The 22,255-nt window shown below is 32.4% G+C and overlaps 1 long non-coding RNA gene across 1 annotated transcript; it reads right to left on the reverse strand.

Moving 5' to 3' along the window:
- Positions 1 to 478: 478 nt before the first annotated feature.
- LOC118681439 (uncharacterized) lies at positions 479 to 1,383 on the reverse strand. The gene is made up of 2 exons (XR_004977169.2): positions 1,265 to 1,383; positions 479 to 1,191 (listed from the first exon to the last, which is right to left on the reverse strand). It is a non-coding gene; the product is annotated as an uncharacterized lncRNA (long non-coding RNA).
- Positions 1,384 to 22,255: the final 20,872 nt, after the last annotated feature.

A 22,255-nucleotide genomic window follows, 5' to 3' on the forward strand; every position in this document is an offset into this window, starting at 1 on the left:
AGTTGATTTAGCCATGTCCGTCTGTCTGCCCGTCCGTTCGTCTGTCCGTCTGTATATACGCGAACTAGTCCCTCAGTTTTTGAGATATCGACCTGAAATTTTGAACACTTCTTTTTCTCCCCAAATCCTCATTTGTCGGAACGGCCGATATCGGACCACTATAGCATATAGCTGCCATACAAACTGAACAATCGGAATCAAGAGTTTGTATGGGAAACTCTTTCATTTGACGAGGTATCTTTACGGAATTTGGCACGAGTTATTGCTTAAGGCAACAAATTATTCTCCACAGAAATTGGTCAGATCAGATCACTATATCATATAGCTGCCATACAAATTGAACGTTCGGAATCAAGTTCTTGTAAGGGGCCTTTGTTTTTGTGAAAGGTATTATAGCTTCGGCGCAACCGAAGTTAACGTTTTTTCTTGTTTTTGCTGCCAACAGTCAGCTTTGAAAACGCACGAATAATCAAACTACTTTTTACCTTCAGTCTCTTGCATTGTTGTCAATGTTATTATTATTAGTATTTTTCATTTCAATGTTTTTTGTAGTATTGTTCCATTGGATGTTAAGATGTTTTGGTCTCAGTGGTCATAATAATATACATATAATGTTCATTCAAATTTTTATTGCTCAATTTCATTTCTATGCGTTTGATGCAATTTATTTCAATTGGCTAAGCAGCAGCTGAAGTATTTGAGCAAAATACATATCTTAAAAGCGAACATAACTTCAATAACGATTGCTCAAAGTAACGTTAGCAGAATTTCCAATGTGGAACAAGTTTTCTGGCAGTCAATTTTACTTACGAAAGAATTCGACATCTTAAGTTGGCAAAAATCCAAGCAAAATTCATTTCTTAGATACCTGATGTGGAAATTTCCATTCCTCCTGCATTTGTTCCGCTGTTTGGTATATACTACGCGATTTATTTCTCTCTTCTTTTTGATACAGATGTGTGTAGATTACTTATTCAATAAAAAAAACTTTTTTCTTCTAACAATGAAATGAATCCTTATTTCTTTTCGACGACATTGTGCTCCCGAAATTAATTTTTTTTACGTTTTCCCAGACTCTATGCAGGAATAAAATATTTCACATTTAGTGAAAATCATCTATATGTAGCGGTTGCTGATGAAAACGCATAGAAAATGATATAGCCTTTATTAGTCCATCCAAACACTACAAACCTATTTTCCAAATCAGCGAAACAGCCGGAAATACTATTAAAGATACATTCGGTTCTTTTCACATAACAAATACCTCTTTGTCTTGCATAAACGAATATCTGAAAATCAAAGAATTAATTGTTTTATTGACTTACAAATTCTATTCATTTGCAGAAAAATAAATTATTGAAAGTCTAGTATTGTCTATATTTCTTGAATTTTGTATGTATAATTGAAAGCTTATGGTTGCTGATTTAATTTTCAACGAATATCGCTTGTTTCTTGAAAAAATTCCCACAGGGTCAGTGAAAGTATATTACGTAATATTTTTAGCTTAATTTTACTCTAAACTTTACTTCAAGCCATTTTAATAAAAAAGTTCAAATTGATAAAGTTCAGGCTACAAATCGATAAAGAACCCGACGAGTAGAGGGAAAAATGACAGGAAATGAAGAAATTTGAAACCATATTTTCATTTGTGTGTGATTTTTAATTACAATATATTATATCTTAGTTCTTGAATGCCAAAAATATTTCAAAAAAATATTTAAAACAAAAAAGTTTGTGTTCCCTTTTTGACTGTGTTGCCGTTGACATATATGGATAAAATTTATACCGTTGGAGAGGAGAAGACACAACGTTATTTTTTCGAATTCTGAACTCTGTTACAATTACAATTTTAACGCATATTAAGTATTATTTCCGGAAAAAATACAGATTGAAGTGGAAACAGCCTTTGATATCATTCGTTTTATTTTGGTCAGTTAATTTAGATTAATTTCAAGGGCATTGCGTGATAGTTAATTTTTCGAAAAAAAATTTTCCAAGGTCAATTTTATGTATTTGGTCGAATCGACAATATCAACAACAACAACGAAATAGGAAGTGACAAGATAATGTCTTTGTTAAAAAGATTACAAAATGAAACATTAGTTCAGGACTTCATCGGTATTTCATTCAAATAATTTAACAATATTTTAAACTAATTATTTTGGCATCCTTTCGCATATATATCCGTGGGCACATATGACAGCAAATTCAAATTAGCCGATTTAATTCGATTGTTCATTCAAGGAAGAATTAAGCCAAAACAGAAACGGAACAAATGATTTTGCATGAGAATGAATTATAAATTTAATTATTTTTTTATTTATTTTTTTAAATTGTTTTCTACAACTTTCTTTAGATTTTGTTCACATTTTGTTCAAATTCTTAAATAACATTTAAATACTACTTATATTGTTAATAAATTTAATTTTCTATTGGTCGAATTTGGACCACTGGCTAGCTTAGTTATAATGATTATTACAACGAAGTTCACATTTAACTTTCGAGAAGAAACTATATTTTATTTTACAATATATGCTTTAAATTTTCGAACTATTTCAACATATACCAAGGCAATCATCACTCACAGCATCAACCGAACTGAATTTCAAATGTCAACCCTAAGAGTATCTTTTACAAATCTAGCAAAATTAAACACGAGATTTAATATATATTTATCAATTTGACTCAGCTTGTTATATGTAGTACGGTATTACTTGACATTTCGAGTTTGTCCTTACTTAAATAGAGCAGAGTTTTATTGAAAGCTGTTTGTTCTTATTGTATAGACACAAGTACACAGCCCTCAAAGCAGTTTAGTATATAAAAAAAACACGCAAAAAGCACAATAAATTTTTATGTATATATATATTTTTAGAAAATGTTCGTAAGGCAGCAAGAATAGTATCATAAAAGTATGTATGTAGGTTTGAAATAGGTCTACACAGTGAAAAATGGATGCAGCATTATTATTTCGTTCACATAACGGATGATTGTAACGCCCTAATATAGAAAATATAAGTGAACGGAAATATAAGTGATGGAGATAACCATTACCAAGTCTATCCTGAACTTTGAACTAATGCTCCTTGAAAACCAAAGCGAAGTTCTTGCCGCTCAATCTATATCAATATAAGGATGACAGGAAAAACATCAAACAAGACCTTAAATACATGTAATACTAGGTCGCCCGGTTATTGTCATCCAGAGTGACAGATAAATCCACACTCGACCAGTAAGATTTTTGGGGATTTATATATAATTATTTTCTTAGACTACATTACATATAGTAAAATCATTAATAAATAAAATGTTTATACATGACTTATTTAAGTCCACGTCGAGATCACAGTTAGACCAAAGCCCATGTATATTTAATATCTTATCTTTATAGCAACCCTAACTACATAATTTACATTCATCACAATTTGGACGCATGCAACTAATGGGGAAATAAAGTCGCAATAACTTTAAGGCACGAGATCTCCCTTATTCGAGTGGCCGTTAAATGCATTCCACTTCAAAAACATAATTTCCCAGTCTTACCCGCATTGTTGCTGCGTATTGTATATGCTTTACAGTTGGGTAGAAATTGGTTACAAATTTTCTGAAAAAACCCTTTTATTTTCTAATAAATAAATAATACATAAATAAAATACTATTCCAGTTCAGAGGTGCTTGTATTATTGGTCTGTATGGCTTTAAGAAAAATATATATTTCGAAATCTCTTTTACCAATCAATTCAAATTTCAATGATATCATATAGCGGCTAGGAAAGTACTGAACCGTTTTTATGCATGATCACCACCGATGCATATATTTATTATATTGTTTACTGTTATTGAACCACAGATCTATTGTAATATCTTTGCGGTCAAATTTAATGCTTCTCAGGTTTTTCATTAGAAAGTTTTCTTACTTTTGGTAGTTTTGAACATAACGTTCGTATGGGGGGTGGGGTAGGATTTAACACATTTTCATTTCAGAGAGAGACTTTCCCACTAAGTCTCATTGATATAGCTTTCATTGGGAGAAATGTACATGAATTAGTTTGAGCAAGTTCTATGAATTTGAATATTCCTATCACTGTGGTTTCCAGTTTAATTTTTGCTAAATAAAGCGTGCAAAATCACTTATTAGATTTTTAAAGACTACTATACATGGAAAAACTATGGTTCGATGTTCAAAGCAACTTGTATAACATAGAACTACAAATGCTTAAATTATTAGTTGAAAAACACGTATTTATTAATCAAAACATTTATAAAGTCTATAATTTCTTTACTTAAGAAAAAATTCAACTTGCGAAGAAAGAAATCTTCTGTTCCCAATTTAACTCGTAGATTTATAGATTTTATTTTTATATTTGTTTTTTCGTTCTTAAGAAATTCATAAAAATTTTGACAGAAATATTAGGCAGGGCTCGTTAGTAATTAACGTATGATTTAACCGCTTGAAAGCTTGCTGGGAATTAATGAATATCTAGATTTCCCGCTGTCCAGTTGAATTTAAAAAGGGTGAAATTGCACTGTAACCGTCTCGGACAAAACCAAATGGGTATACAAAAAATGTTGATTGTAGTTGCTTTTTCCTTATCAGAACATTGATCAGTCCTCATTGAATGTTTATTACTTTATATGTTTCTTCAATATGCGGTTACCTGGAACTACACTTTTATAAATATATTCATGTGTGTATTAATACGCGGAAAAAGTAGTGAGGATTAAACATGCCAATATTATTTTAATGCCATTTTATTTCGACAATATACATTGCATGAACATTTAATTTTTTTTTACTATGACTCAATATGGTTACAGTAATTACCGTTCCAGCAAAAACTTTCAATAAACAAACGGCACTAGGGAATACTATAAAATGAGAAAAATTAATTTTAATTTGTTTCATAATTTTTTGTAGTACGTAATAATACTCGTAATCTTCGACTAGATTGCTTTTATTATTTTCAATAAGCGTACATATGGCATAATAGCTCAAGATAATATTTTTATTTTTATCGTTAGAGAGGTGAGAATTTTTAGTTGCTTTCTGTAGCCCAATAGCATTCCATTTCACAGACAGCTATATATATTTTTCCAATTTACAGAGGAGTATAGTAGTTTTGCTCACTTTTTTGTAACAACTCAAGCTGTTTAAACCATAAAATCAGAGTAAAGAGATGAATTAGTAAGTGTATGTACTTAATTGGTAATCGTTTCTTTTTTGTATGAGCTCAAAGATAACAAGAAATTAATATAACTTAGTAGTACGTAGTTTAATGCTCGCTTTTTTTTAATAATAAATTTTCCGCTTATTTAATTCAGCTTACTCCAAATTCGGCTCGTTGAAGCATGAAAGTAAATAGAATATGAAAATTGCCTGTTAAATACATTTACTACCTTCCAGGCCAAGTTCAATTATAGCATATGGGATGTTGAAAAAAATATTTATATAAAATTGTGTATAGTACGATTGTTATATTATATATATAATGATGTAGCCCGCGAGCATATGTTAAATAATTATTCACAATATTTATTTACACCTGAAATTACCGACACCGTTGGCGTTAATTATTGCATTAATGAGTGATTACTTGTGTGATTGATGACGGATTAAGCAGGTCATTTTATACTTCACTAGTCATTGAGTGGTGGATATTTTCAGTAAATACTGAGTTGGCTTTCCAAGCTTGTAACGAATTTAATCATATCAAGATATATTTTTGATATTTATTTCTATGTATATTTATTTACGAGTATATCGGATAAAGGTTACCATTTGGTAAAGTGATAGTAATAGTAATTGTATTTTTTTACTGAGAAATATTAAATAAACATATGTCAGCTATTTGTAGTGTTTTGAACTATACACTTACAACGAGCTGGAAGGCATTACAGCATACATACAAGTATATTCTTGAATCAAATGTCTCAGATATTTAGTCATAGATGGAAAGTATTTTTAAAACAATAGTTTTTGGCATAAATCTTTTTAGCTCTCAACAAGCATATGAAACAAGCATAGAAACTGATTGGATTGGTAAAATCTATATGGACATTACTGTACATTTGCAATTTTGAAGTTGTAAAGTTGATTGGATAATTTTTGGAAACAACATAATGCTTTTCTGTATTAAATTTTTAATAAGTAAATAAAGTTAAGTATTTTATGACCCTGTATTTAGAATTGCCCAAGCGTCAGGCTCCGAAACTTTTATGAGGTTTGTTATCGGCACTCGTTTTCTTGCTGAATGAGCCCAAAACGGCGTGTATGGCAACATTCATATTATAGAGACGCAAACAAAGGACTAAATCGGTTTATTCACTTTAAGTACCAAATCACACTGTATTAATTCCGAATATATCTCTTAATGTTATAAATGAGAGATAATTTTCTTAAAACTGACGCGAAGTACACAAATAATCTCTCTTAACTTCAATATACTTATTTCAATGATCCTCCAAAAGTTTTATGCCATCCCTATAATGACTTTCCGGAAGTTCGGCAAAACACCCGTATGCGTATGTAATAGCTTCTTCATTTGACAAAAAACGCTTTCCACGTAGGAATTGTTTCAGGTTTCTGAAGAGGTAGTAGTCGCTGGGTTCCAAATCTGGTGAACACGGTGGATGCTAAAGCAATTCGTACTATAATTCGTTGAATTTTGTCATTGTTAAAACACCTTTGTGAGCATTTTTTTGCGCTGCAAACCAAGTACTTTCTCACGAATTTCACCTTAACCTTCTTTGCTAATCATAGTGACTTCACCTGCTTTGGAGCTGAACAATCAGCTTCAGTGCATTGCAAACGTTTTTGTTTCAATTAAGTATCATGGTGGTTGATCCAAGTCTAAAATGCTCTAAATTATGCTGAGAAATTTGTTTCCATTCCAAATTTTGTTGAATTGGTAACGTGTGCCGCACTAACTTTCTAAACAGCTTTTTCATGTGTAATTCTTTATGTAAAATATGAAGTACTCGTTCGTTTGGGATACCTATGGCATTAGCAATATCACGCTTAGTCAAACTTGGATCTTCACTAACAATATTATGAACTTGCTCAGTGATTTCTGGCGTGGTTGCCGATTTTGGTCGTCCTTCGCGTGGATCATCTTCAAGCTTAGTACGATCACGTTTAAATTCAAAGATGCGTTTTGAAGGTGAGGACTACTTATACACTTCTAACAATTGTTTCTTTGCTTTTAAACCTTTCAAAACAAAAAATCGAATCACTGTGCGATATTAATTTTTTTCCATCTATAAAAAATACTCAGACACGTCAACTTCAAATGGCTTGTAAACATAAAATTAATTGACAGAATGACTTGTAACTTTGCATGTGTTCTCACGACAAATGTATTAACTTGGAGCTAGTAGTGCTATTTCTTAGCAATAGAGAGCCAAAGTACTTCAGCAGAGAAGCAATTAGGCCTTCAAGGGATGGATACCAAATTAAGCGGCACACATATAATTTTTCTTTAAAACCTGCAGTTGTTTTTGTTTTTAAACATATCTTCAGAATTAAATTTGAAGTTGTCACTTTAAATTTTCGGTATATCAAACCAGAAAACTTTTTATTTGAGCTCTTTCTTTAATTTTTTACCTTCTTAAACTCAGTCTAATTATGTGCGGTTTCTTACCTAAATTTTTTTCCAAATAAGGATCACCAAGGACTTACGTATTAGTATTTCAACTTTTTTTATTTCAGTCGAATTTCCATTACAATATATTATTGATTTTATTAACATTGGTTTTCATATAAAATTATCGAAATACACAGGTTTAGTTTTGCAATATATAAATTAAGTAGTAGCTATTATTACGCCGAATATTCCTAACTACACTAAGCATATGTTGTCGTAAAAGCTGCGTGATCCCCCACTATTTGAAGCTGCGGTCCATTGCAATACCGTTAGTCAATACAGCTTCTATGAGGACGAAATCCAGCATGTTTGTCTGTGAGAACGTACTCGACACATATGAGCCTGCTTTTAAAAGTAGGCCTCTTCACTTCCGACCTAAACCAAATTGGTTAATCTGGTGGGAGTTTTCTCATTGGGTGTCCATATTTACTTGTGGTTTCTGACACAACTTGGCCGGCAGCTGTCTTTCCAACCCAATCGGACACAGAAATATCAAACGAAAGATCAAATCATTATGCGTTGCTTGGTTCAAAATTTATTTTCCTTTCCACAATATGCAACGACATTTTCCATACCACATTTTCCATAAGATATGACAGTATCCTTTAGCCTTAGCATCTCACTACATTTCCATTTTCTGAAAATATATATGATAAATATTTGTTATTTATTGATATGACTTTTTGGTAATATTATAAACTCTTTAGGAAGTATTTAAAAAATTAATTCAGGAAATTTGTATGGAAATGTGATTAGGTAGGGTGGATATCTGATGACGTGTCTAGGCCTTTAGGAGGCCCATTGTGAAAATATGATTAGGTTTGAGGAAGAAATGAAATGGCCATAAATGGCGGCATTATTTTATACGCGCTTCCTTAGAGTTGCACTTTTAGTATCCCAGTAATACTCTTATGTTATATATTGTATTATATATTGCAAGCAACTATTATACATTAGTTATCATTATTCATTATATATACCAAATATACACTATACAATAGTTATCATTTCTTTAATTGGGTAATAATGTAAGAACTTGAGAGATGTCTATTTGGTTGTTATAGTTTTATATTTTTATAGTTACTGAAACACACTATATGTTCCAAACTATTGACTTGCACATGAAACTACACTGAAATAATGTAACTCCTAATTAGAGTACTTACTTTTGAATGCTTTAACAATTTCCGTACAATAAGTTTATGAAAAAAAAACCTCCAATTGCCTTATAAATTCTGTGTTGCTCATACGACATGGTGTACGGTATGAATCCTCAGTAAATTTGACGCATAACTTCAACCTCGCATAACTTTTAAAGGAATAATTTTATGGAAAAAACTTTTGTAAAGCGCTAAATTTTGTAAAGTTTTTTTTCTGAATTGTACGTTTATTTGCTTTGGAAATAAAGAATTTGATACAAAAGATCAAAAAATACCACGTTAAATACATGGGAAAAAATAAAACGATTTAGGCACGGTTTGACTTGAAAATAAAGCGCTTGTTTGCGTTGAATAATTTTTTTAGGCTAAAAACTGAAACTTCAAGGAGCATCAGCAAAAAAATCAATCTTGGTAAATAATGGACATGCAGATGCTAATGCAGATGTACATATATACAATATTTGTGACAGGTTCATATTATTCGTTATCATTGTAAGAAATGATATGATATTGAACGTGTTGGAGTGGGATGTAAATATGAGAGATTAGGAACGAAATAATGTATAAATATGGTTGTATGACATTCTCAACTTTATTGTTATAACAAGGGCTATCTGCACGTTTCTCTTTAGATGAAATATGGAAATTTTTTTAACTATAGAGATAGTTGTAACTTCGACATAAAAATTCATTATTTTAATTAATTTAAATTCTCTCGCATGCGTGCTAATGCATCTCACTAAATTTAGACGTCACAATTCGTAAGCATTTCTTCTGCCTTTCTTTTTCATCACACAAGTGCATATATCCTTTGCATTCAGTTTAAATACAAATGACTGCGATATGCTTTCCTACTTTTAACACAAAAGACTCTACTATTATTCAGTACTATAGATTGCATTGCAGATGACGGCGATAACTGTAGCTACTATGTATCACTTGCATAGATGTGCATGTGTAAGATCAAGTGCAGAAAGAGAAAGGTGCAGATATTTGGCGCGTAGACGAATTTCTATACGTTTGTACTAAACTTCGTCCCACATTGTAGTTGCCTAATGAAGACATGAATAAAATATAAGCTACTGTACGCGGAAAGTTGCGGCTGCTGCAACGCTCTAGTTACCGCTCAACACTTGATTGCTTTTATGTGTGCCATCTTCCTAGTTATTTTCACAACTTTTTACCTTAAACGTTAGTTCAGCTTTTATACATAACTTTATATTTCTCATTCCTTTTTGAAAACTATTTTTCATTTATTTTCTTGGCAGGCGAATACAATTTCAACTGGGTTTCTTAAAAGTCGGTGTATTAAGCGCTCAGCTGCTGAATAACTTTCCGTCGCAGTCTTCCTGCTAAATTCCCTATACAAGTATACTTCTATCTATGACCGCATTAATCCCATATAAGCTAAAAAAAAAGTTTGCACTTCTCCTTAATTTCACCTCAATGCATTTCTGTTGCAGCTACGATTAAGGATAAAGCACTTGTAGGTATATGACTGCTGCTGTTACCTTTCTATGTTCGTGTTATGCGCATAACAAGGTAGCACCAGCTGCTAAACGTTCTGACTATACAACGTTATGCTATCTCCATTTCGAAAGCAGTTGACGTCACTGCTGCTGCGGCAATTTTCATTGAGTTACTTTAAATGATACTTGATACGTGCAACATGCAACAGCAAACTATGTTTGCCATAAAATAACAGCATTTGCGTTTAGTAAACTATTTGTCTACCAACCACAAATGGACGAGCATAACCCTGTATTTGTAGAATGAAGAATACTTGGTTAGCGTGAAGTTGCAGGAGTATATGGCAATAATCAGTTTGGGAATGCAGCTTGTACGACCAGAACAAACTACTGAATAAATGTGATAAAGTGACTATAATAAATATCTTATTAAGAATCAGATTTTTGTGTGTGGTTTGGGTTACTCTTTTCATTTTCACAAGTGTAATTCGAGCATTGTTTGGCTTGTGTTTCAATGTTTATGTAAGGAAGTGCAACAATTGAAGAAATTTCGAATACAAAATTTTTGCACGAATTTCGTTTTAAATCGGTATGACTTCTGACAATTTCACGAAGTTGAATCAAGGAGAAAAATTGAAAGATTACAGCTCCCATTTCCGAAAGGCATTTTATCTTGCATATACTGCAGAAGAGATTTTAACTTTGCCAATTTTAGTTTACGGTTGACGTTGTGCAAACGAAGAATATATTCAACCCTCATCATCGAAAATATATAATATACATATGTACCTATAAATATGAAACAAGAAAAAATGTTGACTTCAATTACCCCAAAGCTATAATACCCTTCACAAATACAAAGATTCTTTACAGTAACTGTGATCGGTCAGTTTGTATGGTAGCTTATGCTGTAGTTACTGAATATCAAGAATTTGTTCGAAAATTACTACGTTGCCTGGAACAATAACCCATGCCTAATTTGGTTTCCATACAAGCACTTAATTCCGATCGTTCAGTTTTTATGGCAGCTATATGCTTTAGCCATCCGATCTAAACAATTTAACTAGACTTGAAATTACCTAATTCATTCTCTTACTTGGATATATGAGATAAAAGTCAACCAGAAAATCAGAAATCATTATATTAGGAATCTGTGGCTTAAACCAATATCTGGAGCGATTTGATCCATATTCAGCGCTTAGTTACATTACATTTAAGAAAGCAGGTCCGCTTAATTTCATAAAAATTTCACATATATTGGCAAACATGAATGGCATGACTTCTCAAGTGGAGGTGCTAGAAAGACTCAGCGAATTTGGTTAATACATATGGCATATGCAGCTCTAGTTGTTTATGGGATATATGCCATACAATTGGCTTTCACGACTTCGATGCCCTGTAGCGAATTACAGTTTGAAATCTAAATTTTTGGATTAGTTGTCATCCTTTATAATTTTTTCTTTAACGCCATTTTATAGATGGGGCAGTGGTCCGATTTTGCTCAACTGTTACAGCAACCATCTTATGATGCCAAGGAACATTTGCGCTTTTCCCAATTTACTCTTTAATAATTCTTATATATTCATAATTTTTCTAATTTTGTTGTAGATTATTTTATAAAAATGCCTTTGTTAGATATTTATTTCACGTTGGAGTATATTATATTGAGTGTTTGATCGCTAAATGAAATTTACATATTATATAATATAATAATATTAAAATACGTTCTCTTGTCTTTCAAACTGTAAGAAATACAATAACGCAGACAACAAAAGTAATCAAAAATGGATATCAAATGACAAAAAGGGTGCAACGTATAAAGGATAAGACGGTAAATGATTAAAAAGCGTTATCAAAGAAATGTGCGTGATTACTACGAACTCATTCTGGGATTAAGGGAAGCACCAAAAACGTAACATGTAGTGAACAGTTGCAGGAAGCCCCATACAAGATTATTATCTTTTTACATTATCCGAAGAAAAAAACAATGCTGCTTTCAAATATAGTTGTAAGGTTCGTTCTTAAGTACTCAGCGATGCAACGCTAAAGCAGTAAGATGAATAAGTTGTAGTGACTATTGATTTACGTGGTATGATAATGAGTACACTTATAGCCTTTTTAACGAACCCTTTCGGAGCCAAATTACCAGTAAAAGACTATCGGTTTAGTCAACATGATTTTGGTCACTTAAATGCCTACATATACGACCAGCCGTTAATGTTTTAATGTAAGCAGCCTTAAGAAAGAAAACGAGTATACTTTTAAAACACAATCACACTTTCGAAACCGCAAGGGCTGTTAGTAGTAGAAACGAGACGACGAACGTTGAAAGTGACGCATACGTGTCGCCAAACTAGCCACTATGTATACAAATATATATATATATTATATCGATCGTTATATCGATCGTTATATCGATAAGTAGAGACAACACTCACACCCACCGGAGTGGTTCAACATTTTACTACATGAAATATTAACTAGCAATTGGCGAATTAGTCGTCAGCAACTGTGCATATAGACTCTGTTAAGGCAAGAGAGTAGCTAAAAACTACACACATCCGCCAATCCCGATTGGAAAACCTTATAACTATAAAATGACTTAGTTGCTTGGTAGGTGCAAGTAATGCAACTGAAGTAAACAACATGCAATCAACTGTGAAGTGTCACGCACAGTGACACCATTCTTACAGAACACTCAAGAGTATCGTAAGAAGTGAAGCAAATATTTAAAGGTTAGTGCAGCAAAAAAAAAATTTTCTTAAGGCAAAAGCATCAGCTGCACAAGTTTCCAATTTAATGCTTGTATTATCTTACATTATGTTGACTCCACTGAGATGGAAATATATATATAATATATACATACATGTTGAAAGGGCTGATAGTAATATATTTGTTGCAATCTCTTTACTTCACTTTGCTAAATGAGTAAAATCTCATTGAGATATGGAAAAAATACCCACTCTAAATACACACCAATCGCTTAAGCTGGGAGTGTCTTAACGCAGTGAAAGTTGCACAGATAAGATGTGTAAGCTTTTAAAATATATACTTAGTTTTATATCCGTTTAATATATTTATTCTTACTAAGGATGACATTTTCTTTACACCAGAAGCCTTGAAACGTTGACATTTTATTTAAATTAATAATAAATTTTTTGATCAATCTGAGCTTCAACTACTTGGTTTGATAAATTTTGTATTTGTACATAGCCTAAAGCTAATAAAGCTAAAGGGGGGATAGGGTTAATGCGTGTGAAAAAGTCAAATTTTTGTAATTTTTTTTAGTAAACAGTCGAAATCTATTTATTCAAACAAATGCTATATTATGGTATGGTATTTGAAGAATATTGTGTAAAACTTTTATGGAAAATATTAAAAATTACGACAATGACAGCAATTATTCGATAGTGTCTCGGAAAAAAAGGGGGTTGCGGCGTTCCTCATAATTCGGTGCTGGATCATCGGAAATCGAAAAATCAAGATTCATTCGTTAGATAACAATTTTTCCAAGGTAACTCCTACAGCATTTTTTAATTTTAATTTTACATTTTTTTGGAACACTTTGATGGAAAAAACGCGATTTTTTTGCAAAAAATTCATTTGTTAAAATATTATTAACTAGTTTGAAAATAACTCTCCGGTGTTACTTTGTAAGTTACCTCGATATGTTGCAGTAGCTGTGAAGTTATCAGGGGTACCGACTATAAAACAATGAGTTGTGTGAAAAATGCATTAAAGTTTTGAAATCTGGTATAAAACATTCATAAGACAGGTATAAAAATAGTCATAACTTCAATTTTGCTCCGCTTGACTTGCAATTTAGACACATCATTCTTGAGATGTTTGCATTCATTCAAAACAGAAATATAAAAATCGAAAAAAAATGTAAAATCCTTATCCCCCCTTTAAGTCAATCTAATCGTAAAATTGGTAAACCGTGACTGTGATTTTACCGACCATATGAGAAAATGAATCAACTTAAAACACTGTAAGGTTAGTAAAGCAAACTTAAATTAAGTTGAGTACTATGACTGAGCCTTAAGATGGGAATTTCATTTGGACTACTACATATAGTCCTTTGTGAAGTCAAAAAAATAACTCCTGTAATCAGTTCTTATTAATCCACAAAGCGCCTTAAGGTCATTAAAAACTAGCTTAGGCATTTCATTTCTATTCCCACAAGCTCACCCAGTTGTCTGAAAGTGTAAGCTCCAAACGGTTTACGCCTTGATCTCGAAAAGGTGGGACAATCAAGAAAGAAGTTCTAAGAATTTTCTATTTCGTCTTCTTGTATACAGTCATCACGATCGACCGTTATTATTCGATCGATCGTTAGGCATTCACTAATAGGCCTTTGACACGTGGTTAGAAGTTAAAACGTGCGAGGATTTTGGAGTGTTCAGACATATGTTCTCTTAGAAACTCTGTTTCTCTGAGTCTGATAGCAACTTTTGGGCCATACATCTTTCGGCTAGGTGTACGGGTAATTTGTGCAGAATGCCATGCATAGCGTAAACCATCAAGTTATTATAAAAAAGTTATTCCGATGTAACCACCTTATTAGTTTCTACTTGTCTGGGGGTTGATGATTTCTATGGTTACGTTAGTGGTTTCTCATCACTATTTCAATCACTTCCATTCAAAGAAAGGGATATATATACTGAATGTTTTCTATAATTTGAAAGGAATGGCATATTTAAGTTTGTAGATAATTCATTTTTAAGTATTGTAAATATAAATGATCACCAGAAGTGCGGCTTCGATAAAGACAAAAACACAATACTCGATTTATTGTTGCCATATGAGTCAACAAAAAAACTGCATGGACCGAACGGATGGTTACTAGTATTGGTCATTGATGACAAGATGAAACTTTGTACGTTTATTTTCATACAAACTGTATACGGCTAAAAGCTTAAAATAATTTCAATGCTGTCAGCATTAAAAATACAACCTTTACTGTGTAAGTAAATAATTTAGCAAATATCATACATTATCGTTAAATAAATATCCTCTATACAAACTACACACTTGTTTTATGCTTAACAAAGAGAATCTTTAGCATTCAGTAATTAAGCACGTTTACATTCATAAACCAAAACTTAGGCTCCGCTATCCATGACTTATGGAAGACGCTCTCGCCCTCATTTATAATATCTCAAACCATTACAATCATAATGCAACACGCTGCAAAAGTATGCTTTGAAATACTCAATGCGGGCAGTAGTTACGTAACGCAATGATGAGAAATATGCAAAATGTGAATATAGTAAAAGAAAGTTTAAAGTATTTAAATGCAATTTAGCTGTTATTAAAGAGCATGTATATGTATATTTTTTGAAAATCAATAATACTTAACGCCGAAGATTTTTGACCTTTGCATTTCTTGTCGTCTTCAATCTACAGACAGTCTGCTATGCACCCTATGCTCCTCATTGTTGCTGATAGCCACTCCATATGCTCCTCCATGTCTCTATGACTGCATTTGTATACTTCTTACATAACTACACTGTGTATACTTCTTACATATCGTGCGAAGAATTTAAATTCGTTTTTATTTCACTTTATTCTGAGACGTCGAACAAGAATATATGTATGTATGTATGGTTTTCATATGATAGTTGCAGTATTAGCCCGTGTCTCTTTTGTCGACACGAGATCCTCTGTTGGCTACTTTTATTTTAATTGGCTTCGCTATATATTATTCGAAGTTAAAAACAGAGACACTACCACAACCAGAACATGGAACTAGAGTAGCGCCATCGGTAGGCACTAGGTGCCCAGGTAATATGTTTAACATATACATAAGTACCTATGTAAGCACTTTTAATGGTGGCGGGTATTCCACTCAAATGTATTGATTAAATTTAGCAAAGCACATAATAATAATTGCTTCCACTGCCGCAAAGTCCATATAATATTTATCAAGCCACCTTTTCGTAACACCAGAATTTTTAACGAAATTTACATACGTGTATCTAATTTCATATACAACGTAAGAAAATTATAACTACTTTCGACGAAAAATCTGATTACTTTTAAGACACAATTTATATATAATACTTATTAATATATGTATACTGTGTACCAAAGGCGTAAGTTGGGTAACAACTGCAGTTCTTGGAAATAACACCCGCTTGGGGTATTAATGAGCTACAATCTTAACATTCGAAAACTTGCACACATTGTTTCACATTCAGACTGCATTGAAAGCATACCACGCGATTCTCACAAACTTTGGCCTTAGTTATGCTACACCAAGAATAATGTTTTTGTCTTTCTCCATGTTCGATATGGTTACTCGTAATTATGTTCTCATGCGCTTATCTGCATTTGTTATGTTTCTTCGTTTGTTTACCACTACTTTCTTCCGATTCGTTACTTCAGTGGTCACTAGTACCAATGTCATCCATATATACTTGTAAGTTACAAATAAAATGCTGTGTCTCTAGCCCAGTTATACTAAGCCTATTGGTGTAACAAAGGCATAGGTCCAACGTTCAGATAAGTGCAATACCAGGGAACCAAACTGGTCGAACAATGCTTTGTATGTATGTGATTCAGTGTTGGTATAAACATATTCTGACTGGAAAGGCAACATTACTGCATGTGTCAAAATAGAGTATTGTGAGCAATAGTTTTTGACTTTTTCGTTGTAGTTATGAATATTTAAATAATTCAGAGAACACATCGCAACATTCAATTTTTAGTTACTATTTTGGAGTAAAACATGAACAAATTGCTAATGATCTTCGATATACAACAAACGAAACAGTTGTATGAACAACGTTTTCCTACCGTGAAAATTATGTCATACCTATTTCCGTATGGGTTTTAGTTATGCTGTGTACTCCTCCTATTTCTTACAGGCACTGTTGTTTGTTGCTCTTATCCGCTTTTAGTTCTTTACTGCAGTAGTTTACATTTATAAAGACTTTGATTTTTTATGTGCAACCACAGCACATTTTGTAACACATCTTTGATGTAATACTAACACTTACATACATAAGCAATAAAATACATTACTTCTTTGAGCTGTATAAGATTGAAAGGGAGAACTAGGCTGCAACCCAAATCGTTTACTACCTTCATCGCAATGCATCAGGTTGCTTTCTGGATAAGGAACATTCTCCTGTTGTTTGCAAGCAAAAAAATGCTCAATGAATATATAAGTATATAGGAACGTATTTATAAGCACGGGTAGTATTTCAGCAGCCAAACATTTGCACCTACTCTTCGCTGAATTCGAATAAGTTGATTTTGTTTTACATGAATTTTGCCATTTTTAAGAGTATTACTTTGCCAAAAGCTTTTAACACATTTAGGATATTAGCATCTACACAGCTTTTATACACAAAAATTACTATGATACTTAATGTTTATAACATAGATACATTTTCCACATTGCTCTGTTCCTCATTTGATTCACAAACTGATCGTGCCGATCAAAGAAGCTTTTATAATTTTATTTCTTTTTCCATTAAAAATATTCCATTATTTGCTATACATTACGAGTAGTTCGGAAATAAGAGTATTTACGATTTTATCAGTTTATTAGACCGTCGTCTAGATCAGATTGTGACCAGTTATTGCATATATTGCTAAACATCGAATTTGTGCGAAAGCTGAAAGGTGTTAAAGTAGAAAACATGTATAATAAGATAAACCATTAGTTCTCCAAGGGGTTGCGTTGACATTTCTATTCTAACACCATCATTTCCGCGGCTTAACAGCCAAAATAAAACGTTGGATCACATGCCATTCAATTACTTCAGAAAATCTGCAACGGCGCCATCTTAATGATTTTATTTATATATTTTATAAATGCAAGAATATTACTTTCAAAATATATATTTTTATACTCTCGCAACTTGTTGCTACAGAGTATAATAGTTTTGTTCACCCAACGGTTGTTTGTATCACCTAAAATTAATCGAGTTAGATATAGGGTTATAGGTATGTATATAAATGATCAGGATCAAGAGACGAGTTGAAATCCGAGTGACTGTCTGTCTGTCCGTCCGTCCGTCCGTGCAGGCTCTAACTTGAGTAAAAATTGAGATATCTTAATGAAACTTGGTAGACATGTTTCTTGGTACCGTGAGACGGTTGATATTGCAGATGCGAGTAATCGGACCACTGCCACGCCCACAAAACGCCATTAATCAAAAACAAATAAATTGTAATAACTAAGCTCCGCAATAAGATACAAGACTGTTATTGGGTACACAGGATCACTTTAGGGAGGGGCATCTGCAGTTAAAATTTTTTTTTAAGTGGGCGTGGTCCCTCCCCTAATAGGTTTAATGTACATATATCCTAATCCACTAAAGCTATAATAACAAAACTCAGTGGAAGCAAATGCTTTTAGCATTCTCTATTGACGGTGTGAAAATGGGTGAAATCGGGTGACAAGACCGCCCACTCCCTATATAACGGTACTGTCAAAAAATACTAAAAGCGCGATAAATCAAGCACTAAACACACCAGAGACATTAAATTTTATCTCTGGGATGGTATGAGATGACTTTATAGGAACCGCGTTCAAAATTAGTCAGTGGACGTGGAACCACCCACTTTTAGGTGAAAACCCATATCTTGGGATCCGCCTAACCCCTTTCAACAAAATTCGGTGCACAACGTTCTTTTTATATTTCTATGTTATAGTCCGAAAATGGGCTAAATCGGACTACAACCACGCCTATTTCCCATATAACACCATTTTTAATTTCATCTGATTCTTTCACTTTCCACTATGCATATCAAGCAACAATGATTCCCCGATATAATCTTTGCGTGAATAATACGTTTAAAGTATGCCACCTTGTGACCAAAAATTGTCTTAATCGAACCAAAATCGTTCAAGCCCCTAAGTACTAAATATGTGGACCCTAGTGCCTATAGTTGACCTTCTACCGAAAATATCAGTCAATCCACAAAGAAATCTCAACGAGTAGACTTTGCGAGAGTATAAAATGTTCGGTTACATCCGAACTTAGCCCTTCCTTACTTGTTTTAAATTTTATTTGTAAGGAAAATTAAATTGTTAAAACTTTCAAAGTTCATTGGAGTACATTTAAAGTTCGAGTTATTTTTCATTGTTTCTTATGTGTTTGTGGTTTTACTTTTTCGTTTGAACAAATTTTACTCAAAACTTTCGTTTATACCATTGCAACAGTTGCGACTTTACTTCCAATAAATTCAAAGAAAATTTATTACGGAAAAACGAAGAACAAAATTTAAGTGCTACATCTATACTATACATATATATTTATGTAATGTGTATTTACCTATGTTATGTTTTTTGGCTTCATAATTTCGCAATCTATTAGCAATTCACACATGTGTATGAATGGTATATACTATGTATGTACTTATATATACAAATAACATGAGCATAAATATACGTAGCATGTTCAACATTTTGAAAATATATACAAAATGTGAGTCTATAGTATTGATTTTCTGTTTTCACAATCGATAAATCAAAATACCGAGTGTTGCCAGCTGTAGTGATTTTGCACTGATTCTAAAACAATTCGAAATTTTAATTGAACTAATAAAAGAAATCATGCATATGTTTACATATAAAATAACACCAATCATCTTGATTAATATACCTGCATAAATGCATATGAACGCAATCTATATTATCTATTATTTAAAAGTATACTATATTCGCTAACCCTAGTAGCCTGAAATTCTACCTAGAGCATATTAAAAATAATTAATGCCTTGTAATGCACGTGTTAGAATTTTCCAATTGCTTTCGAAGCAGTGTTATCGATTTTCATTTTAACGATGAACCTAATTACTGAAGCTATGTCATAAAATTAACAACGCTAACGATGACACTTACTGCTGTAATAGATGTCCGTAATTGGCTGGCAACAAGTAGTTGTTGAATGTTAACTTTTTAACTAGCGACTGCCACTGCTCTCTATAATGGATTGTAAAACTGTGATATACTTATCAGTGATTTTATTGCCAAGTTAAGTTGATCTGAACATAATTTTTAAATCCTCCTTTGCAAGTGGAAACTTCTGTTACTGTTCCTTTTACTGCATCTAATACATTTTCATGTATAAAGAAATTTATTATTTTATTTGAAGGATAAAGGCACATATGAAAATAAGCAAACATATATAAGTCTGAACTTTAAATGCTGCAACATGTAAGTTAAATATTTTATATGATAAAATCTTGAATTTAATATTGCCCATACCCATTCATATGTGTAGATATAATATATATATGTACGTATTTCCTTCAGGTGACTTTTCTATTAGCGAACTCCCTATGAATGCTAAATTGATTGCTTTATAGCCTGGTAGCTGTTTAGAAAATATTTTATGCATGTTCTATTTTGTATGTATATATTTTTATACTCTCGCCAAAATAATTTTGTTTAGTTCCAACATTTGTGTTCATTCTAGCGAAGAGGTCAAAATACTTTATTCACTGATTTCGTAAAACTAAAACGAGAGCAGTTGAAATCAACAAGAAAACTTATTTGTTTACATTTATCGCAAACACATATCGAAGTATCCACATCTAGCTACACACAACCAGTGCAAAGTTTAACTGAACTCCTCTGATGTGCGTAAACATAGAACAGACACCTTGGACTTTTAAGCAGATCTTTCAAAAGTTGTGGCTGTAGAATTGGCATACCATAAATAAATTAAAAAGAACTAGCGAGAATAAAAAAGATGAAAACGAGAAATATTTGTTTGTTTATTTGACACGGCTTGCCAGTTGCCAATTCATTCACACTTACTCTTTGGATATAATGTCTCAGTTGTGGTTGATTTCAACTAATTTGAATGGTGTTAGAATTCAAAATCCGTCAATAGTCAGTAACCTTACTACACCTCAGTTCATTAAGTCTCACCTTTCTTATAAAGTAATTTGAATGTAAAGCAAATGATTAATTTATCCAGTAAATTAAATATAAGGTAGCGTTTAGAGAGAGAATGTGAGAATGTTGATAACTATTTGATTGCTCGAGTCGCCCAACCCTAAGTTTAAAGAGACAAAAAAGTAATAATTATTAAAGGAAACTTTTAATTGCACTCATTAAAAATTAATTTATGAACTCGAAACACTGTAAACACACAATTTCTTTCCCACGCATTTATTGCCACTTAATTTTTGCTCCACTTAAAACTCAGAAGGTTCGAAAAGGGGTTAAAAAGTGATGAAGTAGTCGGTGAGTTTGAAAATAAGAAAGTCACAAGAAATATATTGTCAACCAAAAAGCAAAACTACGCATCATCAAAAAATTCGAAACTCAGGTTTTTCATTGCTTACGATTCAGTATATCATATTATATACATTTTCTGGCTTCTGCTATTAGCTTTGACTAAGTCGAATTCAAATTTTGTTTCAATATGAACAGTTTCTATTTCATGCCGTTTTCTCTTCTCCTGTAAACTTAAGATAATACATGTCACGATATTTAACATTTTGGATGACGTGCATATCGTTTTGGAAATTTTTTCTTAAACACATCATTTAATTTTGAACTCCCAATAACTGCAAACTAAAGTGGTAAAAACTAATAAGTAATATACAATTCTAGAAACTCTACTACTGTTAAGTATATTCCTTCGATCGTTCAAAATACCATAATGTCACAAATATATACAGACATTTGTTGCAATTCTATCCAATCATAATGCAGCATACAATGCTGGTTAGCCTCATACATTCAAATTTAGTACTTTAAAAAAGAAAGGAATATCTCTTGGGGTCAATTGATGAGGGCACTGATGTGGCTGCAACTGCTGTGCCAACTAATTTATCGCTATAAAAACTTGGAAGCAGCACAGTTGCAGTGCAAATGCAGACAGCAATGAAAGAGTCAGCAATTAACGACAATTTGCTTTCTATACATGTTTATATGTATATAATAATGTGTATGGTAGAATGAATTAATGAATATGTACAACTATTGCAACACTTCAACTAAAGTCTG

Source organism: Bactrocera oleae, chromosome 5 (genome assembly GCF_042242935.1).
Source record: "Bactrocera oleae isolate idBacOlea1 chromosome 5, idBacOlea1, whole genome shotgun sequence".
In the NCBI taxonomy this organism is placed as follows: Eukaryota; Metazoa; Arthropoda; class Insecta; order Diptera; family Tephritidae; genus Bactrocera; species Bactrocera oleae.